We start from the raw sequence: 20505 nt of genomic DNA, 5'->3' as shown, positions 1-20505 counted from the left end.
GGGGACTGTGTCATTCTGATCGCATGCTCAGAAAGACACAAAACTAAATGACTAGGTCACAAATGCCCAGACTTCAAGAAGAAAGGCTAGCTGAGCCTACCAGCAAGTAATTAACCAAGATATAGTTAGGGTGTAAACTTCAATAGGGTTCTGTGGGAGGGGGGAAAGAATAATATTTACAGGACACACTTGAAAAGAATTATAGCCACTGGAGCAATTGAGAGACACTTTCACATGAAAAAATTTTAAGCAATAAACTTAAGTGTGAGTGTTGATTGAAGGGGAGACAGAAATACCGAGGGAGCTCAGAGGTGAGATTGCTTCTATCATGTTTCTTTATGCAAATGGATGCCCCATGAAAAACTGCACATCTTGTTATCCATTAACTTCCTTGCCATAAAAACCAACTCAGGAAACAAATTTTATAAGGCAAATTGTGAACAGGCATTTCCATTTTGAACAAACAGAAGTGTAAAGAGTCTGATTCCTTATCTAAGGTGTGCCCAATCCAAGCCAAGGGAAGTATTTGTTCCTTTGAGGGCCAATCCTAGTTTGATGGAGTTAAACCAAATAATGAATCCATTTTTTTTCTACTAAAGAACAGGCTACTCTGTTCACTTGTCGTATCAGATCAGACACAAACTAAGACTCCACCATTGGTGAGTGGGATTCCAAGCTTGGAGATCTGGGCAGCACTTCCTTCTGATTCCATTATTTCCAGAGAAATTGGAACTTGGTAAATAATAAATAAGAGCGCAACCTGGTACAAATGTCAGCAACATATGAAGAAAAAAAATTCACATAAATGGTGAGGCAGGATGTGGATGACTACTAAGGGTGGTAAAAAGAAGGTATGGCAGGGGAATGAATGTTTTTAAAATAATACAAATAGATACTACATTTGGACACTATCCAATCCACATAAGACTGGAAATTGCCTATAGAAAGATGAGAACTTTAGGCCCAAAAGGTCATGTTAGATATGGTTCTGTGGAGAGGAGGTTCATACGTGTACTCAGCGTGAGAATGTGGTCTCTAAGTTCTAAATCAGATTTTCCAACCTGGAAAGGAGCCAGGGAGGGATACTGCTCTCAGATCACAGGATTACTTGTGTTCTTGAATTTTTACTTTGAACTCATACTTTTCTGAGCATTTCCAAATGTGGGTATATAAATTTTACATTCAGGGACAAAAGAACCAAACAGAGATCAGAGCTGAAGTTCCCCTATTTTTACACATGGAAAACTGCTGCTCTAGGCAAAGAGGATTCTCAAACAAAGCCTCTGACATGGCAAAGCTCAGGGATTTCAGGGCACTTCTGTGATGGGGTAATTAACAGAGATCTATGAACCTACTGACTAAAAACATTTAAGCTTAGATGGTTAGTGAAGTTACTCAGAGGTCTATCACTTTTATTTTTTAATGATTGTATTGAGGTATAATTCATATACTTTATAACTGATCGATTTATATTACATGATTTTAATATTTTTGTACATAGAGAGTTGTACAACCATCACCACAATCAATTTTAGAACATTTTCATCACTATCCAAAGAATTCCCATAGCCATCAACTTTCCTCATCAACTCCCAACTTCTCTATTCTCTCTAGCTCTAGGCAATCATCCATCTACTTATTTCTGTATTTGTCTATCCTGGACCTTTTATATAAATGGAATCATACAATGTGGTCTTTTGTGTCTGATTTCTTTCATTTAGCATGATGTTTCCAGGGTTCACCCTTGTTGCAGTATGCATTTTTTTGCTCTTTTTTATTGATAATAGTCTACTGTATGGATGGATTACAGTTTTTCATTCATTAGTCAGTGAATGTTTAGGTTGTTTCCACTTTTGGGCTATTATGAATATGGTTCTATGAACAGTAATTAGTGTACAAGTTTTTATATGGATACATATCCTTATTTTTCTTGACTATTTACCCGCTAGACGAATTACTGGATAATAAGTGTTTCTACATTTAACCTTTTAGGGAACTGCCAAACTGTCTTCCAAAGTGGATGCATCATTTTAAGTTCCCAACAGTAGTGTAAGAGTGTTCCAATATTTCCACTCCCCTACCAACGCTGGTTATTGCCATCATTTTGATTATAGTCACCTTAACAGGTAGCTATCATGTAGTAGTACACTTTGTTATTTTTAACATATATTTTAAAAAATTATTTTCTAATTATAGAAGTCATAGAAGTTTACATATAGCTGCACTGATTTGATTCCTAGCTTTTAGGTCAAAAGGAACACCATGTATGTATTAGCATGATATTATCCCCATTTTACAGATAATGGAAACTCACAGTTTAGGAAGCTCTAACACTGGGATTTGAATCCAGAGAGAATATAAAAGACTGTGTTTTAGACCACAGTGTTATCCTGTGTCTTAGTTACTTTCTTGCCACCAGGACAGAATACTCAATACCCACAATTTAAAGGACGAAGGGTTTATTTTGGCTCAGTTTGGAGAGGTTTCAGTCTATAGTTGGCTGGCTCCAAAGGAGGGCAAATGGCAAAGGAGACTTGCTTATGGCATGGCAGCACGAGAGAGAGAGAGAGAGAGAGAGAGAGAGAGAGAGAGAGAGAGAGAGGTATCAAGGGAGAAGGGAGGGAGGGAAATACACCATTCCAGGCCATGTCCTATCGTGATCCACCTCCTCAAACTATACTTCACCTCCCAACATCACATTTAGCTATAAACTCAGCAGTATGAATATCATGCCCTCATGATCCAATTAGCTCCCCCAAAGCCCCACCTATGAGCATGTGAGGCTTTGAGGGGCATCCAGAGAAAACCATAACAACCTGCATCAGCAGTTGATATGTGCATGCATGAACACATGAAGATCAGATGACATAGTCAAGGTATTTGACCTTTAAGAATTTAATATGCATCTAATAATGAGGAAGATGCTGAAGAGTATGGCTTTTCTATTATAACAACAGGCAATATATTATCTTGAGAGATTAAGGAACAGAGACAAGTGATTTCTATGAACTTGGAGTAATTTAAGGAAGACCTGAGATTAAGTAGTCTACATATGATTTTGAAATACTTCTGTTTTTATTATCTTTTTAGGAATATAAGAACATTAGCAGTCCTAGGGATACGGTGATAAATAGAATGGAAACATGATGCAATTATGTTTTGTTCCTCGCACTTTCTAGTATACTTTATTTAGGTTTTGTGATGATTTTCCACTATATAAAAAATAGTTCTTTTTTTTTTTTTCTTCTTGAAATTGGGGAAAAACTATTTTGCAATAACAAGACCAGTCTGGATTTTGGCTACAATCACAAGCAATGCTGAAAATTATGCATGCTCTAGTTAAACATTATTAGTAAAAAGTTCTCTCTCACTGGAACCCCTTTCTAGAAATCTAATCTGTGGCATTGTATGTATAGTTCTTAGATCTTTATCTAAACTCACTTGAATTTTCAAATTTGCATATGTGGCTCAATTAAACAGAGGAGTGCAAAGAACTGATCTTCTAAATAAATAATTCATAGGTATTGCTCAAAGTGATATATTTTTGTTTGTAATTTCCTGAACAGAAATTAAAGTTCCCGAAATATTAAGCACCTTAGAAGACATAGGCTAGTTTTAAGTAGGTCAGAATTAATTCAGAAATGAAAACTATAGAGCAGGATGCTATGAAAATGTTTATTTGGGCAAAGGACCCTTGTTATCTCAATCTTTAGCTTGCATTTGGCAGACTGCATTTGAAGGAACTATTCTTCACCACAGGGCGGGCAGGCAGTGGTGGTTGGAGGTCTGTGTGAGGTGGATGTGGGAAAGATAGCACTTCCAGTTTTACTACTTTATTGATTTTGTGCTGCGCTGCGTTTGAAGTGCTCAGATCCAAACTCAACAAAAAAGGAGCATTGTTTCTATGAACTGCACAAAGGAGAAGGAAGAAGGAAATCTTAGAAGGACGATTTCTCAATTTTATTTTTTGATAGACATTCTGTGGTTGTACTTCCTCCAAAGCCAAACTTTGTGTTCAGTTTGACTGAAACGTATTCTTCGTGGTCTATCAGCCTATGGAACCATCGAGAAAGAATTTTCCTAAACCATAAACCAGGAAATTTAGGAGAGCTGACTCTGCTGACGTACCTTCATCAAGTGACAGTATTGATCTTTGAAATGATTAAGCTTTGGTATTTTGAGTTGCCTGAAAATGTGAAGTAAGATGTTTTATAAGGAAATGAAAATAAATTGACTATGTTTTTATAACCATTCAAATTTCCCAGTATCTCTTGCTCTTCAAAGTTACATTTTCAGTCCCAGGAAATCTAAAGTGAAAGCAGCTTCTCTAAGGTAAGTTGGGTACACAAAAGGGACTAAAAAAGGGTTCTGGAGTCACACAGCATTGAGCTGAGGTCCACCTCTGTCACTACCTTTGTCAGCGTGGGCAATTGGCCTAACCTCTCTGAGTCCACCCCTTACTGTATATAAATCACCTAGAATATCTGGCACATAGTAATTGCTTGATAAATGTTAGCTATTCCTGCTTTCTGGACAAAGACAACTTCAGGTGTGACCAATATGATAGTGGAGTCTTCTACTCATCCTACAACATGTATACACATCATTCCTGTTTTATTTGGTATTGAATACCTACTGCTGTCAGGTTGGGAAGAATCAATGAATGAAAGACAGCCAAACCACAGCCTTTGCTCTTGAGGGGAAGGAACACTGGTTAATAGTATCTGAGACAGTAACAGAAAGAGAGCAAAGTAGTGGGGCTGGAGTTGGAGCAGTGATGGGTACATTTCCAGGTGAGCTGAATTTGATGAAATATGGAGACATGCAGGGTGGATTTGCCCCAAGGGAAGCCATTCTCAATGGTTCATGGCTGTGGGAGAGGGCAGGGCTGGGGACAGGCATGTGGGCACTGTGTCATATGAGCCATGAGTGGCGCATGCACCCGAACCCTGCCAGGCCTAGGTCAGGGATCTACAGAAGTGGAAAGAACTAGGGATGAGGAACCTAACCCACACTGGAGTACACCAATGACTAGGAGTACAAAGTAGCAATGAAGGTTTCCAAGTGTCCCTTAGGGTCCCACAGGACATTATCAGCAGCTATTTGAGTTTTAAAAATATTTTTTAAAAATCCAAAAGAGACATCTTTTCTTGAATTGAGAACAACTACAAATCTTATATTTTACTTGACATTCTCTGAGCTCTGTCAATCCTTTTAACAATAATCTTTCTACTTGGCTAAAGTAACATTTTAAACTGTGCTTACAAATGTAAAATAGTTGACTTTAAAAAAGATTCAGTTTTGTGACCAGTAACCCCTTGTCTGGTACTTACTTATGTTATACACTTGATCTTAGCCAAAAGGCTGAGAAGCGATTTACTTATGTTATAAAACAGACTCACAAATAAAAAGAATCTTTAGTTCTCTTAAACATTTCAATATAAAACACAGCAAAATTGTTAAAATTTTCAACTTAAAAATCCAAAGTCTAAATCTGTTATCCAATGACATGTATTAATTAGAAATCACAAGGTTAATCATATTAACAAATTATCTTAAATATTATGAATATTTGAATTATTAAAGACATTTTCCCAAATTTATCTAAGAGTATAAATTCTTTGGGTTTTATTTAGCCCATAAAATTTACACTTAATTTTAAATTTTCCAAGAATTAAAGCCCTATCTTATAAGGAAAGAATTTTGCTTTCCCATGAAATTTGGGATTATTTTCTTAGAGCATTTTTACCAGAGCTAGCCTGGGATTGAGGATCTAGTTTTCCCTGTGTATAACTGCCTTAATGGGGAATCTATACCTTAAAAAGGGTTCAGTCTTCTCATCTATGTCCCCAAGATTCAAATTACCCAATTCTGAGGTCATCTTTGATTCTGAAGTCTTGCACAGGCTGCCCTGCCAATGGAACTGAATCAATGTATCCAGGCACCATTAATCGTACTCTGAGTCCTTTGTCCGTCTTTCCTTGCAGACAGAGTTACAATGCAGAGATATGTGCAGGTCCTTGGATTAGATTTCAAATTATGAAAACCTCAGGGTCAGACTTGCTAATAGGTAGTAGAGAAATAGGGACAGGTCCTAGAAGCAGGGGAGTAGCCAGGAATGAGAAATACAGTAGTGTAACAAGTTAAAAGGAAGGAAAGATAATTTCAAAGAGGAAGCTGTATCAACAACCATAGCCTGAAAGCTAGTGAGGAGGTATATAAGGTAAAAGAGTAAAATGTGACCATTTCATTTGGTCTGTGAAATTTTTATGTCACAATGTGGACAGAAACTGAATAGTTATATATTAAGAGTGAACTGGAAGTGCAGAATTGGGAATTGCAGTTTAAATCAGCAATGATTCAAGAACTCTGTACACTTTTTAAAACATTTTTTTTTTTTTAATAAGGGGAAGGAGAAAGAGAAGGAGGAGGTATGGAAAGGGCATCCAAAAGACTCAAAAAAGATTTTGTATTTGTATTTTATTTTAATTAAAAGAAAAGAGATGTATGCATTTACTGAGAGTTGATTTCTTCTGCTGCTGTCCTTAGAGGTCACGGACTCGGGACAGAGACAGAGCCAATGGGTAAAGGAGTAATTCTCCCAGAGGATGAGGAATCCTAAAAGCATCCATGTGAAAGGTTGACTTTGAAATAAAAAAGGACACCCTATCTTCTGAGAGTATAAAGAATGAAGAGGAGATTGATACAGATGTAGAAGACCTTGCGGACATGGACATGGGCAGAGTCCCACCCACTGTGCCCAGTGTCTGCCAGGGACAGGCTGTGATGTAGACAGGTTTGGAAAAGGTCATCCAAGAACTTCCCAGCAAAGTGGCAGGTCATACCAATCAGAGATCAGAGAATCAGAAAGGAAACCCGAGATGCCTCTACTCTGATTCTCAGTTCAAGAGATTCTGATTCTCTGGTTAGGGTAGAGGTTACAGTAGGCGTGGAAGCGATGCTAACATTTCTGATTCTAGCAACAGGTCTCAGCTCCCATTAGCAGGCCACTTTCTTTGTGAAGTCTTCCCTGCTTCTTCCGTCCTTCAGGTCTCCAGGGACTCCTAAAGGCTGGAACAAACCCTTTAATCTTTCCTTATTGCACTGTAGTTTAAATTCCGTTTACATTTAAGGATTAATGTTCCATTTTTCCAGTGGCTATTATAAGCCACATCGGGAAACAGTGGCTCACAGAAGTTTTCACTTCTGTATCCTGGTGGGCATGGAGCACAATGCCTAGCATGTAATTAGTGCTCAATAAACATGATGTATACATTTATAGACTGTTAAATTAAGCCAACATCCTGAAGCTATATCCATATTTTGCATTCCTACAAAACAAACTATAGCACAAACTAACAGAGTAAGCAAACAAACTGAAACTTAATTTGAGAGAGTTTTTTGTTTGTTTGTTTTGGTAACAAATAGTTGATCTTCAGCCAATTAGAGGCAGGCAGCTAACTAATCAGACTAGGACCACATAAAGCAAACACTAACTGTAATCAATTAAGTTACTTCCCTACTTTAATTCGGATTGCATCCTATGAAACCTCACTGCCCCTGGGGAGCAGAGCTCTGTAATCCTCTTGTGGTTCTTAGCTCCTGAATTGTTCTCAGCTCCTATAAACTGTCAAAATTATTTTGTTTAAAGTTTTATTTCAAAAAATACTACATGCATGGTGTGGAAAAACAGTATTAGAGAATTTTATTTGCAAATTAAAGTTCTGCATTTATGGGGAAAAACACTATGAGATTTCAAGAAGGATGATACACTTTTTAACACATGAGAAATATGGGAAATGCTTAATACATATTAGTCAAGTGAATAAAGATTTCTAAACTATTAGAATTTTTATTCTTGGAAAGAAACATACTTTGCCCCTAATCCACTGAAAACAATTTAGAGATTTTTTTTAACCATTAAAAAAAGGCCTAGTTACTGCCTGCCTCGCAAGCACAAGGACCTGAGTCCCATCCCTGGTACCAAAAAAAGAAAAAAAGAAAAAAGGCCTATTTAGACAAGAAAATTAAGACTTTCCAAACAATGTTATGTAGGCTGAATATTAGAGTTCATTAAAATGTTGATAACACCTGGCTTATAATGACAGTACTGATCACATAACAGAAGTAGCGTCTGGGATGATATATAACTAGAACACTCAGTGTTTATTTTCTGCAGTTTCATACTTTTGAAGTTTTACAGAGCCATCTTCTCTTAGACCTGACTACCAAGTGTAAAATGAACTATCAATTTTCAGAGAAGAACTTACACATTTGTGAACATTTAAAAATAAAAGGCATCACTAGTGAATTACCTACTACCTTTTCATGGGAAAGGTAACTGTTGAACACATGCATGAAGATTAGTACCATACAGTAGGCAAATATTTTTCCATGTGCCGCCCAAAGCAAACAAATGAAAATAGGAACTTCAAGGACAATTATAAAATGTCTTCAAGTTTAAAGGCACAGTACCCTCTTATTCTTTGGGTCCCTCTGTATCTTTACCAGAAACATATATTTCTTAATCAGTTTCAACTGAGAATTCCTAGCAGGAAAATATTTCCTTTGATTCTGAGATAATTAATTTTTCATATATTTTCAAAACATTATGAAACAAGCAAAAAATTGGTAGAAAGCACTCAAATGTTTGTTAACAATTTGTACTAAGAGACACAAGTCTAGTCTTTAATTATACCTACAGACATAAAGTAACTCTTTCATGGAAATTTTAATTTCCAATAAGAAGTTATTATTATTTCTAATAAGAAGTTATTATTTCTGTTAATCATAATGTTCCAGTGTTTAGGCATACAAGCTATATCTCTCCAAATGTCACAGCATTGGCATAAAAACACTAGGCTGTATCTGGGAAAGAATTTGATCATTGCTCATATAAGAAGTCAGGAAACAGGTCAAGCTACAGGGAATAGCAATTCTGGAGTTTCAGGACACGCTGATTCAAATAGTCCACCCCATTGTCCATCCAACATGTTTTGCATTTTATTGGAGAATTCAGTAATCATACCAAGATTACTGTAAGTTGTTGCTGGTGTCTGGGCATAGCTGAAAAGGAACAGTGAAAATCATAACCTTTTCACGTTCTGCTCAGAGTCCAGGTCTGGGTTATCCAGAGATAATACCAATTCTCTTAATCACCTCTCCAATGTGTAATAATCTTATCATCTTGGAATTCTCTACACTTGTCTTGGAATTTTCTAGTTCAGAGTTGCCATTCAATCATATTCCTTCTTGCTTATGTGCCATGATGAACTATGCTCTGTTATGTGCATTCTTCCCTGGACCACACTCAGCCTCTACATGAGGTTAGTATTCAAGATACTTATGAGAATGAAATTTCTACATTTGTCTAAAGTACAATATGAGCTTACTGAAAGCAGACTTACCCTAACCAACAAGGGGAGGGTATATCAAAATACTAGTTTGTGTAGTACAATTTAGAGGCATGTCAGTTATAATACTTAACTGTTTTGTCTTTTCCTAGTTTTAAGTAGAAATGTATAAAAGCATTACATGAATAATTTCAATACTTAAAAGCACCATCAACTCACACAAGGTTCAAAATAGAAGACAAAGTGGCTTGAAAGAGTTCAAAACCAAACTTTGTATAAATAGGGCTTATACAAAGTCTAAAAATTTGAGCAGATCGTCACATTAAAAAATGGAAATGTTTAGTGGGATACGGAAAATATTCAGTTGAAATAAATTAATAGAACACTGGAAATGCGTTCACCAAATTTGCAAAATGGGGAGCAGAGTAGAATATTTTCCTAAAGACAGCGGCTCATTTAGGTGATGAACACCAGATGCCAAGTGGAGCTCAGTGGAGACAAAAGTCCTCAGATTGGCTTCAGGGAAGGAGGAGAAAAGAATAAGGCAGGAGAGGCAAAGGCAACACAGCTTTTGACAGGCTGGGTGACTCCCTAATTGCCCCCAGGGTGTTAACTTCCCGTGACAAGATAGGGTAGCCCTAGCCTGACCTGCCTCTAATCCTCGCACTCTGGGAGGCTGGTAGGAGGATAGAAAGTTTCAGCCCAACCTGGACAATTTAGTAACTTAGTAAGACACTGTGTCAAATTTTTAAAAATAGAAAAATAAATAAAAAGGCTGGGGATGTTGCTCAGCGCAAAGTCCCTGAGTTCAATCCTCAGCATTGGGAGGAAAACACACGGGTATTTGACAGGTTGGGGGTAACCTAAGGAAGCCACACATTCTCATTGCTACCCCAAGAGGAGGTATATGCCAGTGAATAAGGATCCAGAAGTGTCCATTTGGCCATTGCCACCACCCCATCAAGAGGTCTGAAACATTCCATTAAGCTCACAATCAGGCCACGTGGGCTGTGTTTCTGTGAGATGAGAAACAATCTCCGACACACACTGTGTGAAAAACACCTATGAAGTCATGGGATGAGAGAGATCTTAATACAGCGCTGGGGAAATCACTGAAATAGTGAATTAGAAGTATGCTTTGCCATTTCCTTTAGGAAGTTCAGGGTATCAGTACATTGCTGCAGTGAGAAGTGTACCTATGATGGTAGAAAAAAATCCAAAGTCTAATTCCTCAGCATATACAATTGGGTGAGTGACCCTAATTTATTCGGGGTGGGGAAGAGACAGAGACACAGACAGACAGAAAGGCTGCGAGAACTCTGCCAGTGAAAGACAAATGTGGGAGTCTTTTCCTTCTCTCCATTTTAGTCTTGTGTCTTGGATCTGAAGTCTAACCAAAGTCTGTCAATTGTTTTAATGATTGCTTTATACTATGTGTTAAACACCACACTGGCTCTCCAGGTTTGAGTGCATTGTTTCCTGGAGGAGAAAGACAAGTTCATTTACTTGCCAGTCCAATAAAAGCCAAGCTCTCCACAGATACAGGGAGTGCTAGAGAAGACCTAGTTTGTACTAGAAAGAATGCTAGAGTCCAGTTCAACATATTCCTGGGCCCTAGTCTTGGTTCTGCTATCAATTTAGTGTCATGTGACTTTAGCCAAGCCATTAACTTTTCTGGATCGGTTTCTTCATCTGTGAGATGGGAATATTGAACTAAGTAATCTCTAAAGCCCTTTCTGGATTTAACATTCTTTGTTCGGAAGAGAGAAAAATCATTTTGAGATACAGTGATAGGAGGCTTTCATGGTAGAAGCAGGTAAATGCAAGGTGGTTGGCTCACTTTCTGTTAAGTCTGTTTTGTTTTGTTTTCTGATTACAAAAGCACAGAGGAGACTGCAAAAAGTCCAGAGTACAAAAATGTCAAATACAGATTGCAAATGGCCCTGTCCTCTCTATTCGGAATTTATTCTTCCAGATATTTTGTATTAGGTACTAATTATAATCATTACTATTTTATTAGAATGAAACACAAAATAATTATAATCATTAACATTTTATTAAAATGAAACACTAAGTGCATTTTTCTTCCACAAATTTTTATCCTGAATTCTTTTCCATTATATCATTGCATCTCATTTTTTAATCAGTGCAGAGTAATACACTAATAAATTGTACTTAACTAATGTATATTGGTGACATATAAATCTTTTTTTGCCTTTTTAAAAAATGACAACACTGCAACAAAACTCCTTGTACATGCAGGTACTAAAATTCAATCTTGATCCCTCCTCCTCACCTCTCATTTCCAATCGATAGGCAGGTCATGGTGTTCTCACCTAACATTTTAGTAATTCGTCCACTTCTCACAATAAAATTGCCTCTACTTTACTCAAGTAGAAAATGAACAACATCTTCCTGTGCAGCAGTCCCTTCAAACTCTCCTTGTCTTCAAGTCCTACCTTCTCATTTCCTACCTTGCAGGCAGATATGTACATCTTATCACTCCTCAGTTTAAAACCTTCAATAGCGTCTCACTGTTGTTTTGATAAACACCAATGACCACAATGGTTGTTTCATCTATAATTTGCTTGAAGATTAACCAGCATAGATAGTGTAGTATTAATGGTCTGTACCCTAGGATGCAGACTAAATGACATCCTTTAGAGGTGGTTAGTAAGAATGTTATCAGAAGGTTGCAGTCCAGAGGTGGTTTGTTCACTTCTTTATCTCACATCAACACAAAGCACTTCTTGGTTAGCAAAATGATGTTAGCAGTTATTTTCCCTTGATGAAGTGAGTTGTGCCTGACTGTGGAAATAATGTCAGTATACCACTCCCACTCCTGGATGGGCATGGCTGATTGCAGTCATCCAGGAGCGTGGACCTTCCCAGTGCTCCTTTCTGAAAATCCATCCTGACCAGCTGCCAGGTCAAAATTAAACTTAATTTTAGGATCAGCTCTATGTTTCTTTGCAAGAGAGTCCAATGTGCCTTCAACAAACTTTCCAGGAAAGATACTTTTGGAAAAACCAAACCAAAAGAGCAGGAGGGACCTCAGCAGGCATCCAAAACAGGATGCTCAGTTGTTTTCATTCCTGTTTACTATTTGATGGGGGAATGTGCTAATCTAAGGCCAAATCCCAAGGCTGCAAGGAAGATTTATATCATCACATACCTCAGAACTGGAGGTTTCAACAGTCACCAAGCAGGACTAGTAACTCCAAAGGGCCAGATAAGCAAGTACAGGTCAGTTTATAGCACTCGGCCTGGGAGGACCTGTGCAGTCCAGCTGCCTCCTGTCTCTCCTGGTTCTCCTTGTAAGCAGACGCTTCCTGGAACACCATCCACTTCAGTTCTCTAAGTATGCCCTGCACTGCTCCATCCCTGCAGTTCCTTCACTACTACTGATACCCCACACATCCTCCCATCTTAATCAGATGCCTCTTGGTCAGGCGACTGACCTGCCTTCGGTCATAGCTCCATTCTGCCCCTCACAGCACTTGGTTCTTCCCTCCCTGCAGGCTACATTGGGACAGGGAGCTATATGTGTGCATAGATACTGGACTGACTCCTGTGCCTTTGAGGCCACGTCCAAGCCTGTTTTATTCATTTTTGTATCCCCACTACCTGACACGGTACTTGGCCTGCATAGACACTTGTATAATAAAAGAGCATCTAGTCTGTATTCTATGCCACATTAATAATAAAAGAATACAACCCCCACCCCACCCCCCAAAATTTTTGTGGTAGTAGGTTTAACTGGAATGGGCCCTACATAGCAAGAATACTTTACAATATTTTTAAAAGTCCAGCTAAATTCACAAAATAAAGGGTGAGGAATACATAAAACACCCAAGTAAGTTCACGGCCCTCTCTTTTAAACGCTATAAATCTCAATTGGATTATTTTGCAAATTCTGCCTGGAATAAGGACCAAGGAAAGGTCACCTTCCTTAGTTCTCATTTTCCCTTGTTACAGTTTTTTGTGTCTCCAGCACTCTCATCCTCACTGTTTCAGCATGAAAAAAAGTCGGTCTTCCCCAAGAACTCTACTTTAATCTTATTTCCTCATTCTAGGACCTTGTAATTCTCCTCCACACTGACACAAACACAGAATTTGACATAACGTTCTTTACAATGCTTGAAGCATAGTTATATTTCATAAGCATTTCAAACTATCACTGGGCAGGTATCAAGGTAATTTTATAATAAGGAAACGTATCTAGTTAGAAATTCAGGGGCACTCCCATGTGTTCAAGCTTGAAAGTTCCTGCTTCCTGTGGATGTATCACAGGTAAACGTGAGGTGAGTTATGAAAGACATGAGGAGCTAGACACCCCCCTTCCCTCCCGGCCCCCGTGACTGCAGTCTGATCTGTACTACTCCTTTTATGTTCTAGCTCTGGAGGCCACAGAGGCTTAGAATTAGATTTATTAGGCATTGGCCAGCTGCAGGCTCTGCTAGGTAGACATACCTTCAAGGAAGTAGTTAGTTTCCCAGTGTGACAGATAAATCCAGGGAGATTAGGTGAAATTCCTGAGGTCCTGCACAATAAACAGGGCCAGGATTCAAACCTGATGAGAGTCAGCCCTCATTTCAGTCCCTTCTGCAACAGCCAGGCCCCACTAAACAGGAGTCATGTCCTCTCCTCTGAGGCTCCATGCAACCAAACAGCTTTGTGACTGGAAGAAAGAAGAAAATAAGACACAACCTCTGCCTCCCAGTTCTTTTCAATGAGCCAGTGCTAATGAAAGAAAGGAGATGCCAAACACCTGCAAACAGGAGTAAGGGATTTAATGGAAGAAACATGCTCACAGTGTACATGGTGATCTGTGTGGGAGAGGGTGACCCTGATGATTGCCGACTTAGAGGTGGGTGTCCTGGTGACTCACCCAGTCACCTGCCTTCAGGGGCCCTGCAAAGTGCCCCATCAGTAAATTCTACAGTTTTTCTTTGTTTGCTTATTTTGCTTTTTGTTCATCCAGTTCGCTCTTAAAGGATGACCGTCAAGGATTGCAATTTCAGTAATTTTGTTCTCCAAAGCTACTTTACCTTTTGTTCCCATTAATTTTATTGGAACATTTTAGGTATACAGTATGCTGACATTCATTATTGGAGTTTGTACCTACTTTAGCTTTTTGAGGGGAAGGGATTACATAAAAGTAAGACTCCTTTTGGCCCATTAACATGTTCCTGGTGGGAGTACATGCATGACTGTCCCACGCCACCTGATGGGATAGTCACACGTGTATCGCCAGTGGTTCAGAGCCGCCTGGCAGCAAGACATATGAATGACGGCCTCATTATGAATCTGTTAAATCCTTGAATCACGGCAAGGTATTAAAGAAATAACCCTCCTGCTCCACACCAGTGAGCTGTGACTTTGCCACCTTCCTGTTTTCTGCTGCACCTATCTGGAGCCTCAGCTTAGCCTTGGGCAGAGACACCAGGAAGTGCTGGCTTTTTCCTTTTGCAGAAAGCAAGCCTCATCTTCTAAGCGTAGGGATTAGGGCTCTTCCTGTGATCTGGGGCTGGGCCTCTTTCCAAGTTGCAGTGTATCCTTGAAGCTTTTATTACATCCACTCCTAGAACACTTGGCTCTCTTCACCAAAACCAAATCCTAGTGACAATTATAAAACCTGTCCCATTGAATTTAAAGGAACCTGTAAATAAATTGTACTCTGTAAACCCCATCTTGATTTTCTAGCCAATTATCTGTTTTATGGTTCTCTTTGGGCTTGTCTGTAGCTGGTGCATTTTGTGACATGCCAGGCAGCTACCAAACCCAGATTCTAACTCTGGGCATCCTGGTTTTAAAATGGGAGCTCCACCAGCTTTCCCACATTGCTTGTCACTCACCAGCAAACACCATCACAAGAAAGGGAACTGTTCTGAAGTAATTTCCTGAGAGAGGGGCCTGGGGCCTTAGAAACTTGGGTCCCAGCTGCAGGCTTACCCCTAACTTGGGGATCTCCTCTAACAGAGCCCTCCTCTCTCTAGGCCTTGGTCTTCCTATTGCTTGGCATGTCATCTAGGGATAGTTATAAAGCCTCAACTTGGTTGCTTAAGAAATACAAGAATTGATTTGAAAAAAGTCAAAATCTTTTCGTCCAAGGAAAGGGCGGCCAAACAGCTCACACTGTTTGAAATATAAAGTGTGGTTTGTTGTCACTGGATCAACAATATGGACTAAATAAAATTAAAAATCAGGTGGGGAAGGAAAGCAGGTTTTTTTTGAAGTATTTTCGAGTTTCCACAAAATAATTACTTCGAAATCACCAATATAAACCTTTCAGCATCTTTCTGAGATTGGCTCAGTGTATGTTAAAGAAGAAATCAAACCAAAGGCTCACTGGCTTGATAATACCACCCCCAAATCAAACAGCAGATCTCAGAATGTTTTAGTGAATACAGAAGACTGGGCTTGGAGTTGGTAGACCTGGGTCCAAATTTTGGCTGGGTTACATCTCCAAGTCTCAGCGTCCCTGACTCTGGAAGGGGCATAATAATGCCACCTGAATACCTGTCACAAGATAGTTGAGAAAGTCTGGTAAACTCAAGAACTACACAAGTAACTGCTGCATTATAAATAATTGTCTGTGCCCCCCCCAAAAAAAACCACTTTCCCACTGTTTACATGGTTACGCAGATTTCAAATTTCAATTTTGAATTGCCTCTTAGCAACAGCCAAAAAACTGCCACAGTTCAAAGGATGAGAGCATCTGCCTTAAAACAAACAAAGCCACCATGACTAGAAGGTATCTTTTCAGTAGCAAAGAATTCAAAGACAATATTTCCATCTGAGGGTAGGAAACACAATTCACAACATAGCAACCCAGAACCAACCTCATTTCCTTCTCTTTTTTTGCCCCTTAGAATCCAAGCTGACACCAAGTCGATGGGATGCTTTGAGATGACGTTCACATTGGACCTTTCTCCTCCGTTTCCTCATTCCTACCTCAGTTTGGGCTGTGCTCACAGCACACGTGGATGACTGTGAAATCTACTCGGGGTCCCAGTGCCCATTGCCTGTCCTCTCCAGCCATCCTCCGTGCCTTCCTTTTGAGCTTCCCTAAGAAGCAGCCTTCATCAGGATCCACAGGATGCCCTCCAGCTCATGCTACTTCCCTGTACTCTGGGAAACGCACCACTTGCCCTCAAACCTGTGGAGCTGACTCTAGGCTCAGGGCCTGTGGTCTGCCTGGTCTCTGTTCTTAGAAAGCCTTCAGCCCTCTTTTGTCTATGTTAATGCAAGTCACTGTCTTCATCCTCCCTGCAGTGCAGGACTTCTCAGACTCCCCTATAGCTGTGCACTATCTGGGAGATATTAAAATGCAGATTTTGACTCAATAGACAGGAAATTGGAGATGACTGTATTTTTAACAAGCTCTTAGTTGCCGTGATGCTGCTGGGCCATGGACCCCACTTTTAGCTGTAAAGTCTATTGGTTTAGTGTGTGTGTCTGGGGGGTAGTTTTTGGAGAAACACACACACACACACACACACACACACACACAGATTTGAATACTAGCTTTACCAGGTGTTAGCTTTGCAACCAAGGGAAAATAATTTCTCCTGTACAGTGGGAATGTTACCTATATTACATAAATGATTCAAGGAAATTTTGAGATATTAATAGGTACTATTCTTTTTGAATAGCCCAACTACTTGTCTATGTAAAGAATGGATTGTTGAAAATGCATATGTGGGTTTTTTTTTCTTTTGGTCAAAAGAAGTTTGTTTTGTGATGGAAACAAATTATGTGTAGCTCTAGAGTAAGTGTAATCAGTGGGAAGAGAATTGTGCTAAAATGTGGCTTACGTTTAACTACCCGGGAAAAATATATTTTGAAATGACATGGAATGTAACATCAAAGATGAGTTGCCTAACAGTTTTTTACAATTGAAGTCGTAAATACCAACGCTTCCCTAAATATCTTTTGAATCCATTCACTTCTCCCTCTTTTGTGGATTGCAGCAGCAGCTGCCTTTGTTCTTGTTTATATTTTCTTCATTTCATTCTTCCCAGGGTAGCCCAAGGGAACTATCTAGAAGAGTGATCTTCCCTAATTAAAACCCTCCAATGACTGCAGGATCCCAGAAGACAGGGCCTGTGTCCTCAACACCTTGTCAATTGCTTGGTGTGTCCTGGTCTCCACATGTGCTCTCTCCAAGCTCAGCAGAGTTTCATTTAAGTTCGGAGAGCCACTAGTGCATAGAAGAGGGGTGACAGCTCCTGGCTGAAGGGGAGACATCCTAGTCCTTTTGTCTTATGTTAGTGACAGTCATTGCACCTCAGGAGTGTCTAAGATGCCTGACATCATCTGAATCTAATTTTGAATTATTGTAATTATCTGTTTCATAATACACACATATTCATCAGTGTGGTGTTTTAAGTATATTTTCGGATAGGGCCATTTTGATGGACTTTAATCCTATGGAAAAGCCTAACCTTGGTGCAATCACAATATTCTCAGGTGAAAAAGGTATAAGTAAACATTTAATTTTCAGTTTTTTATTTTCGGTAGCATTTGGGGACAAGCATAGTAAGAAAAGCTATAACTAGGGAGGTAGGATGGCTCAGAGGTTAAGAGCAAGTACTGTAAAAAGGACAACAGAGTGACCAATGGAATGACCTACAGACAGGTGAAGGGCTCCAAGCCTGCCTTCCCCTGGAATAGACCAATTGGCTCCTCCCAATTCTTTTTCTCTATGTACCTGAGAAGTCTGTCTGCAGCCAGATAATCAGTCTCATGGTCAGAAAAGGATGCCAATAAGCATAAGGTACTATACATACTACTTAATCAAGAAGTTGTACAAGTACAAGAATTTGAAACACAGCCCAGAAAGAGGAAACCAGCACCTGCAAGGTTGGTATTGAAGTATTAGGAAACGGGAGTCCTTTCTTAGTACTAGTGAATGGGCTCCTGGGGCACCAGGGGTCAGGTAGTTCCAGGAGCACAGTAGAGGGCACCTGCTCTGTGTTAGCCTGAGACTGGATTTTGGCCAGAGCTTAGCAAGGTTGTGATTCTAGGCTCAGGGAGATGCTAGGTGAGAAGTCGGGGGAATTATTTCATTTTTAGGGTAATAGAATATGTTTAATTAGGCCAGTTTTTGTTGTTTTAAATTGCAGACACACACACAAAAAGATCTTTGGAACACAGATTGCTAAGATTGGCCATATTTATCTTTGGATATCATCAAGTATTTAAATCTTTAAAATCATTAACCATATGAGGCCCTGCAGCCAGGGACATGAAATAGGTTGGAGAATAAATGAAGGAGCTGCATCTGAGGACTGACATGAGTGGGCAAGGAAGAGAAGAAATAAGCTGCACTTCCCCTTCCAGGGTCAGTATCTCCATTTCTCTCTCCCCGGTGACCTACACAGCTCACAGTTAACTGGCTCTTCACACTCCAGAGAAGTACAAAAAGCCCAGGAACTCTTGTTTACCTCCAGAGCTTCAAATTATTTCAATTATTTGCCTCAGGGCAGTGATTTTATGCAAGGGATCAGTAAAGAAGGCACTGGTGTTTATATGCAGAAAGCTTTAACATCTGTTTTCTCCTGCTTAAAACAGTATTAACCAAGACTAAATGGTAGAAGAAACAGCAAATACAGAATCCGTAATCTTTAAAAAGAGCACCCACTTCTGTTTCTTTCTCATTCAACTTTCCTGTTTCTCTTCCTTTCTCCAGTAATCACTCCTCCTAATAGCGTGGTTACAACCAACCACCCTGAACTCCTACAACCGTGAGTAATTCTCTCCCACAAACAAGTGACAGGAAGAAGAGAAGCATCCTAGTTTTTAATGATTTGAACCACCCCATGGAACGTCACGTTCCTCTAAATCTCAGGCCAAATATATAGACGTACTAAGTCACTAATGGAAGTTTTTGTTTTGTTTGATTAATTACGGTGCTGGGGCAAAAACACTGATTTGTGCCCTGTGCTGCTGGAAAAAACTCTTGCTTGTAGTTTCGTAAAGATCTCACTTCATTAGGGTTGCCAAGGTCAGTGAGATCCAAGTGATCGACCTGGGAGATGCTTGCATGATTATTAAATATTTAGCAGCTTGTAACCATTTAACTGCACCTTGCCGGCCGCCGCGGGGTTGGGGAGCGAACCCCGGAACACAGCGACACCTCAACTGGGGCTCGGCAATTCTATCTCCGCTCGGTTCAGAAGCCCTCAGCTGCTTAAACGCGAGAAGAGGACACAGAAACAAGTCGAAATCTCTTGCAATTTTTCTAATTCAAGTTCTTAGACACTGCTGAAATTTCAGTAATTAGAGATTTAAAAGCAAGGTATGTTTCATGCAACCAGGGCGACGCCAAGTTTTCCAAACGTCTTGGTTTTAGTTTTGGGTATTTGCAAAAGACCTCCCCGACCCCGTTCTGCCTCCGTTACCGCGCCTTTATTGAATTACACGTTTTAAGTCAGTAAACTGCGGCACCCCCGCCCCCACATGCACCCCCACCCCCCAGGGCAGAAGGAAATTAAGAAATGAGAAAGAGCCACGAGAGAAGTCGGGGACTCCCACCCACAGCCCAGTTGCGCCGCGCCCTGCCCTCCTCTTCCAGGGCGGGAGAGGTCCCTACCTGGGGCCGGGGTGGCGGCGCCCCATGGCTTCGCGCGGGGAACCCAGGCTCAGCGCCTCCCGGAGCCCGCCGCGCTCGCTCGCCCCGCAGCCTGGCGCGGTCATTGGGCCCGGGCGTCACGTGGCTCGGGCGGCTCCGGGCTCCGGGCTCCAACACCGTCACCTGCGCCCCGGGCCGCACCGAGGTTGCCCCGCGCGGCGCCAGCGACCGCGATCCTGCTGGCGACCTCCCGAGCCGCGGCGCCCGGAAACAGGAAATCCCGGGAGCAAACTAGTTTGCTTGTCGTCCCGGGGAACTTTGGTGCCTCTTTATTTTGGGGGAAGAACATTTCCTATGATTCGAAGTTTCAGTGTGTATGTTCGATAAATGCACCCCCACCCCCATAAATCTATTCGTCACCCTCGGGTTCTCGGGCTTTGTGTTTCCTCCTCATTTCTGGCATTAGTGCTCGGACCTGGCGGGCGCACTATCTGTCGCCTGTCGCCAGGGCTGGATGGCTGGGAGGCAGCGGGGTGGCTACACAGTGATAATTTCAGGGGAGCTGCACGTAAT

At 40.4% G+C, this 20505-nt stretch overlaps 1 protein-coding gene across 9 annotated transcripts in view; it reads right to left on the bottom strand.

Annotated features, from left to right (window-relative positions):
- LOC101711294 (PDCD10 and GCKIII kinases-associated protein 1) overlaps positions 1–20189 on the bottom strand; it is a 97326-nt gene extending 77137 nt beyond the window's left edge. For 3 of the 9 annotated variants that reach the window (XM_087187441.1, XM_087187443.1, XM_087187440.1), the window contains exon 1: positions 19954–20171. The gene's annotated coding sequence lies outside the window, so the exon portion shown is untranslated. Of the gene's footprint in view, positions 1–13826; positions 14035–19953 lie in introns of all 9 variants that reach the window. The other 6 variants (XM_087187444.1, XM_021246691.2, XM_087187445.1 and 3 more) reach the window with 5 other exon arrangements.
- Between the last annotated feature and the right edge of the window lie 316 nt (positions 20190–20505).

The sequence above is a fragment of the Heterocephalus glaber genome, unplaced genomic scaffold (assembly GCF_053883595.1).
Source record: "Heterocephalus glaber isolate CG9 unplaced genomic scaffold, H.glaber_assembly_v1.0 deba00001509, whole genome shotgun sequence".
NCBI lineage: Eukaryota > Metazoa > Chordata > Mammalia > Rodentia > Bathyergidae > Heterocephalus > Heterocephalus glaber.
The sequence above is the reverse complement of the archived record's forward strand: the minus strand, read 5'-3'. Positions and strand labels throughout refer to the sequence as shown.